The sequence below is a fragment of the Azolla caroliniana genome, unplaced genomic scaffold (genome assembly GCF_043228905.1).
Source record: "Azolla caroliniana isolate FFs.n. ecotype wild unplaced genomic scaffold, voAzoCaro1.0.p SCAF_8, whole genome shotgun sequence".
In the NCBI taxonomy this organism is placed as follows: domain Eukaryota; kingdom Viridiplantae; phylum Streptophyta; class Polypodiopsida; order Salviniales; family Salviniaceae; genus Azolla; species Azolla caroliniana.
Genome location: NW_028230443.1, coordinates 21,215,808 through 21,223,399, shown reverse-complemented (window position 1 = coordinate 21,223,399; position 7,592 = coordinate 21,215,808). Strand labels below are relative to the sequence as shown.

The 7,592-nt window shown below is 42.3% G+C and overlaps 1 pseudogene; it reads left to right on the top strand.

The window, feature by feature from the left end:
• The first annotated feature begins 5,073 nt into the window (after window positions 1–5,073).
• Window positions 5,074–7,341, top strand: LOC147861320 (aldehyde oxidase GLOX pseudogene; annotated as a pseudogene).
• Window positions 7,342–7,592: the final 251 nt, after the last annotated feature.

Sequence of the window (7,592 nt, the reverse complement as noted above, 5' to 3'; positions counted from 1 at the left end):
TATAGACGGCTAGTAACATACCATTGATAGATCAACTCATACATTTCTACATGCACTAATTTTAAAGTTTCCCTCCTCCTAAAACACACACATCCCATATATAGTCTAAGTCCTCCATATCCCATTCCCCAACATGGTCATACATACCAAGTGTGTTGCATCTTGCCACATCAATCATGCCGCTTCACTTACATATAGAACCAATGTGAATTGGCACCTCCACAAGTTGACCTTCAACAAGTTAAGATTCCGTGTAACACTAATGATGCCATAATATTCATGCTTCACTTGTTTATCAATGATAATGCCTAGTGCTCACCACTACGTGTGAACATTTAAGACAATGTGCCCTAATTTCCTTGATAAAGATGTCATACACTATCATTACTTAATATATGACCACAAAGCATGTCTTGACTTGCCTAATATATGTAACTTATTTATGATTAAATCCAAAATAAAATGAGTGTGTTATCCTTTTGCAATAATTATTCAATGTTTCATTGAAGATTAGTTATTATAATGATCTTATTAAGAGAAGCTCAAACTTAAATGAATATGTTATCCTTTTGCAATGATTCTGCAATATTTTATTGAATATTAGTTATTATAATGATCTTGTGTTATCCTTTTTCTTATTAAGAGAAGCTCAAAACTAAACAAATATATTGTCCTTTTGCAATGATTCTGCAATGTTTTATTGACTATTAGTTATTATAATGATCTTATTTTATGGTATTGTTTAGAAAACAAGACCAAGGTATCATGTAATCAATGCGAGGACTGACTTCCAAGATCAAGGGGCTTGTTCATGCATTTCATTAAAAAAATCTTTTTAAGCCATCTTGCATCATTTATCTATAATATTGTCCAAAAGAAAGAATTTTAATCCTCTTTCCATTTTACAAATACTATGGTCTTTGATTTACATATCCAAGTTTTTTCATAGCATCCCTAAGGACATCCTCTAGTTGTAGAGTTGTGGAGCTCATAAGAAGAGGCATACAACTATGACACTAACTAAGCTTATTTCTCTAGCGATTCGCAAGATGTACGGACATTTGTTTGGTATTGAAAGGAATTTAGTGTACTAAAATTTCATTATTTGGTAGTGCAAGTAAGGTAAAGTTATAGCAACATAAGGAGGTCACCTGAGGAATATCTAAATCATTTTTATGGTTTACATTGTCCATAGAGCCCAACAACCCATGTCATCGACTACATGTCTCGTGACCAATAGAACTTCCTAAACTAATGAGGGAACAATTAGATATATCATATGGCTAGATTGTTAAAAGGGAAAGATGGGTTGGACACAAATTCGGTGTGCACATCCATCATAGGTGCTTTTAGATCATGGATCTTATATTTTGTGAAAATTCCAATTACCAGTCAACTTGGGAACACGTTAGAGCTACCTTAAGAAATTGATCTCATGGTGTAGAGAGGGTGAGTTGGAATGAGTTATTTTTTGCATCTAGTATATGGATAACTTTTATATTTTTATCGATGATGGATTTAAAATATGATGAACTTGCTCGATAACATGTTTTGTAACTATAGCTATCTTGTGAAATATCATAACTTCCGCTCTATATATTTCTAAGATGTGATAAAAATAGGTAAAGTTATGAATGTTTATCTTAGGATGAGGTTACCAAGGTAGAAACATCAATAATTTGAAGGCAAATTCAAATACTTTGTTGTAGTTTATCAATACATTTTCATGTGGCTCCATATGAAAGACCATCAAAATATATTATCCCTACCCTTTTTTAAGGCTCACATGGTACGTTGATTCCCATTCGTTAAATCTTAATATGACAAAAAACTTGTGCAGGTTCAAGTAAAAATCAATTAAAAATGTCACGACTCTACTTTTTCTCATGGTCAGATGAGATATGGTCCCCGTTCCAAAAACCTAATATGATGATAAATTAGTTACACATTAATCATATATGATGGTAGAAAGAAAGAAAGAAAGAAAGTTTACCTTCTTCGAAGAGAACAAAATGGCAAATAAGATCAAACAAGAGGTTACATCTTCAGTGTTAAAACAAAATTGATGTGAAGAGCGGGATTCCTATCTATTAAAATAGGTGAGAGAAGAAGACCTTGTGAGGTTCTAAATAAGGTCTCTTGGGATGCCTTTCATGTTTTCAAGAGCATCATACTCTTCCCACTGAGCTTTAATTTACGAATGTACAAGTTGCATCCAATAAAAATAGCAATGCAATGCAAAGGACATGTTAGTTGCTCTTCAAAGAAACTTGATGGTTTCAAATAGATTCTTCCTATGTCTTGATAAACCATATGACTAAATTGATTCACATTACTTATCTTTAGATGTGCCTTTAGAAGTATAATTGTGCTTCGCAATTTTTGTTCTCAGGAGAGAAGTTAGAAGTAGTGTGCTCATCATAAAAGGTATCAACGGGTGGCTACTTGAATACCAACGTGCAATGGTTAACATAGGTGTCAAAAGTTTTATACAAAACATAGGAGAGAAAATAATTGGAGGTATCGACAAGTGGAGGACCCTAAACCAGAGATCCTAGTAGAAGAAATCCAATAGATACAAACAAAGAAGAATTATTGGGAAAGTTATAATGAGAAACCAAATTTAAAGTGTGGTGTTGACATACCATTTTCCTTCTTCTTTGACTATCTAGTCAATGTCGATTGGACATTAATAATGTATGTATCTTCTTTCCTTTTCGTAAAAATGTATTTGTGTGTGTTTGTGTAAAGGCATTTGAAAATCTAACTCTCATTGAGCCAAGGGCACTTTAGATATTCCAGAAACTAGTTAGGGTACTTATTTGTCAGAGTATTACGAGGATACTTTTGGTATTTTCTCCCAATCATTGCAAAGCGTGTGCAAATGGATAACTAACCACCACACTCCTTTATGTCAGGGTCAAGATCAATGCAAAGAGGAGCCCATCAAGATTAAGGTTACGGTGCCCATGAGGGAGAATAAACAATTTAGTGCAATCTCTTGTCTAGGAAGAGACAAGGGCATATAATTGGGTCAAAAAGTTGAAAGGTGTTGTAAGTTGAGGTTTCAAGCTCAAGAACTCTGAGGCCAAAAATATTTGAGAGTCAAAGAACGATGCCTCGGGAGATCTTACTTGTTTGTGGATAAGGTGTATCATTCTTATCTCAAATGGTCTTGGATATCTTCTATGTATGAGTTCTTCAAGTTTCTCCAAATTGATGACCCCTTGCAACAAGTTCAATTGCATCTCATGTACTCCATTTAGGTTTTAAGATGGTTGCCATGATCTATTCCAACCATCGTAAGGATACCATGTCCTTGATATATAGTTTATCTATGCGTCTGAACTGCCACAAGTAAGAGCCCTGCACAATTTTGGTCCTCGCAATTGCATGACATGATCCAAAACCTTCTCAAAATAGAGAACTCTATATGCTTCCGATTCTTACAATACATGTTCTTCTAACCATATTTCCCTTCCACATAAATTGTTGTCACTCGTCACTTTCTCCCATCTACCGGTCATTATCCTAGATTGTTGTGGAGAGGTGTGTATTTGGTCAATGGTTGCACATCATGAATGAGATGCGCATCATTGTATATATCAAGGGACAATGCGAAAGAAAGTGGGTATGTTAACGTGTCATCCTTGTGGCAAGCAAAATTTTGGGTTAACCTATGCACCTTAGTGTTTGGCCTTATTATATTGAATTTTATTGTTAGATTCACTTGTCAGTGAATAATCCCAAATGTGGGGCAATTTAAAGAGTAATCAAAGGGGTGCAAATTGTCCATATGCATATCGCACAAGCCCAATCAAGTAGTGGTTTGAGCACACAAAAAACCTTTCAAATTTCATAGAGAACATGGACATAGGGCTTGAATACCTATTTTGGAGGAGGCTCGACATTTTTTGTATGAGAGTGATTGCTCAGAAGTAAAACATCAACCACCACGGATGTTGCCCTTTGCTCTGCTACGATATTATTGCATATAGAGTTTGATGGCTTTGATAGTATTGCATGTGATTTAGACTCGGTGAGCAAAATGGTCCATGTGCTCCCATTCACCATTGTGTTATACTATTTGGTGTGGGTTAATTGGTCCTAGAAGCATTCGTAGTATACATGGTGTACGTCAACAGAGAGGTATGGACCCCACTAAACTTTTGATCCACTTCCGCACGCAAGAGTGTAATGTGCATGGTGTCACAAAAAAGCACAAACTTAATCTATGGATCACGAGAGTGGCTTCTCGAGATGACCAAAGGTTTGCGTTGCACGCATGTGCCATCGACGCACACGAGTGTGACGTGCACAACATTACAAAAAAGGCACAAGCTTGTTCTAATGGATCACAAGAGTGGATTCTTGAGCTGTCCAGATGTTGTTGCATCACGTGCATGTGCTATCGACAAGGGTATGGTCAAGGGCTGAAAAAACACGAGCCGTGCTGATAGGAAGGTAGGAAAACGAGAGAGGGACGTTGATTGACTAGGAGCGGACAGGAGTCGGGATCGAGGGCAAGTGAGACGCGGATTTGGGTTGGCAGTGTAGTGGCAGGGGCGGATGACAAGAATCACTTATGACACATACACATACACATACACATACACATACACATACACATACACATACACATACACATACATACATGAGGAGGGGTTTTCGATATGTAGCTGGCCAGCACATTTGAAGAAAAATAAGAGCCAAAGTGGGGACCCAAAAAACTATAGATCACCAAAAAAAAATAAAAAAGTTCCTCATTGAAGTGAAGCAAAACAAAGAAGAAAAAAGAAAAAGAAAAGAAGAAGATGAGAAAAAAAAAGCTCACATGAGAGAGAGAGAGTGATGAGAGAGAAATCTAGAGAGAGAGAGAGAGAGAGAGAGAGAGAGAGAGAGAGAGAGAGAGTGTGTAGTGGAGTAGGGCTGCACAGCAGGACCATGAGTATAAGTAGTGTGGCTCACTCAGGCATTGAAGGAGAGACAGAGACAGAGGCGACAGAGACAGAAGGGGGCGACCTGGGAAGTGTATAAAAACCAGAGAAAGGGCTGGATCAACACCATAGCTTCCTACAGTTTGTATGTATCATAAGTATTCAGAGTATGTGTATGTGTGTGTGTATAATCTATTCAGTAGTGGATCAGAGCAGAAACCCTCCATATACAGCTTCAGCAGGGTTTTGGATAGGGGAGATTCGATCCACGGCTGGGTAAGAAAGAAGGAAGGAGAGGTAAGCAGAAGAAGCTTCACTCTACTGGGACAAGGGAGGGGCATCAAATTAGCAGCAGAAAACACAAAACCCTAGCACAAAGAAAGAAGACATATACACACACACATACATACATACATACCATACATATATACATACATACATACCATACATACATACAAGCTGGGGCGGCCGACATGATGCGACCGTGGGTTCTCCTCCAGACATTGGCCATTGTCATGGCCTTGGCCTTCTTCGGTTGGGCGCTACCCTCGGAATGCCTCACGACCGAGGGCAGATGGCAACTCCTCCTCAAGAACGCGGGCATTGCCTCGATGCACACGGCCGTGACCCACTACGGCAATGTCGTGTTCCTCGACCGGACCAACGTTGGGCCCTCCCAAATCAGCCTCCCGAATGGCGTGTGCCGAGACAACCCGGCCGACCAAACCCTCACCCACGATTGCACCGCCCACTCGGTCCTCTTCACCCCCGATGACCCCGACACGGCCGCGTCCGTCCGGCCCCTCTTCGTCTTCACCGATACGTGGTGCTCCTCGGGCCAATTCTTTGCGGATGGGACCCTTGTCCACACAGGCGGGGACAGCGACGGCATCAACAAGGTCCGGAAATTCGCGCCTTGCCCCTCCTCGGGGAAGTGTGATTGGGTGGAGGAGGATGATATGACCCTCAAGGATGGGAGATGGTATGCATCCAATCAGCTCCTTCCAGATGGCCGACAGATTGTGGTCGGCGGCCGCTCGGTCTTCACCTACGAGTTCGTCCCGCCCAAAGCCGGCGAGGACAAGGTCACCCTCGCCCTCCTCCAGGAGACCAATGATGATCAGAATGACAATTACTACCCTTTCGTCCACCTCCTCCCCGACGGGAACCTCTACATCTTCGCGAATCGAGACTCGATTGTGTACAACTACCAGACCCAGACGGTTGTGAAGAAGCTCCCGACCATTCCCGGCGAGTCGAGGAACTACCCTTCGGCCGGCTCCTCCGTGATGCTCCCCCTCTCGGCCGCCGACAACTTCGGGTCGGTCGAGATCCTCGTATGCGGAGGCGCCCAGGCGTATTGCTTCCTCTACCCCGCGGCCTCTCCGGAAGCTTCCGAGACGTGCGGACGGATCACCGTCACTTCCGACAACCCGAAATGGGAGATGGAAACCATGCCCCTCAAGCGGGCCATGGGCGACATGCTCTTCTTGCCGACGGGCGAGGTCCTGATCATCAATGGGGCCAAGAATGGCTGCCAGGGATGGGGCAATGCTAAGAATGCGGTGCTCTCTCCGGTCGTGTACAACCCCGATGCTGCAGACGGCGGCCGTTTCACGACCCTTGCGGCCACGACCATCCCCCGGGTCTATCACTCGACGGCCAACCTTCTTCCCGACGGGAGAGTGCTCGTGGCCGGCAGCAACACACACCAATTCTACACGTTCACGGGCGACTTCCCGACCGAATTGAGAGTGGAGGCATATGTGCCCGACTATGTGGACGCGGGGGACAGCCGGCCGGTCATCTCCGGGGCGCCCGACACTGTAGCGTTCGGCAAAGACTTCACGGTCCAGGTGACACTGAACAACGGGGGCGGGATTACAGCTGGGACTGTCGCCGTGAGCCTTATAAGCTCCCCATTCACTACCCATTCGTATTCGCAAGGCTTGAGGTTCTTGAAGCTCGAAGTGAAGGCGGTGGCCCAAGCGGACGGCAATGGGAACACATACAATGTGGCCGTGACGGGGCCGCCGGGTGCCACGGTGGCCCCGCCCGCATACTACATGCTTTGGGTGGTCAATGGAGGGGTCCCTTGCACAAAGGCATCCTGGGTTCAAATCACATATTAGTACATATAAAAAGTCCTTCCTTGGGCTTCTTGTTTGTCTTCATTCTCATCCTTATATATATTCTTTTATGCATATACTCAATAATCACACATTTGTCCCTCCTTTGACAGTTTGGGTCATGTCTCAAATAACTTCTCCCATTAAAACGCTTGCATGCCCTAATTTCATAGCATTACCTAATCCTTTCAATGCCTCATATTGCTTGCTTGCTTATATACCCAGTGTTCTATTGTTGTCATGATCTATAAGGAATCATGGCCTAAGTAAAAACAGTACATATATATACATGATAAGGATTACAAAATATTTAAAGAAATCTCTCTACATTATTTCGCTCCAATTACAATGTTTGTGCCCCATTTATTCTCGCTTGTCGGCACTCTTCCTAAAGTCTCAACACTAGGCACCCATCTCCAACTGAATCTTTCCATTCTAATGGAACGCCGGGTTTGGCATGAAGTCAAGTCAATTCACTCATGCAAAGCCTGAGCCCTCTCATTACAACGTTTTCTAACACAAACCT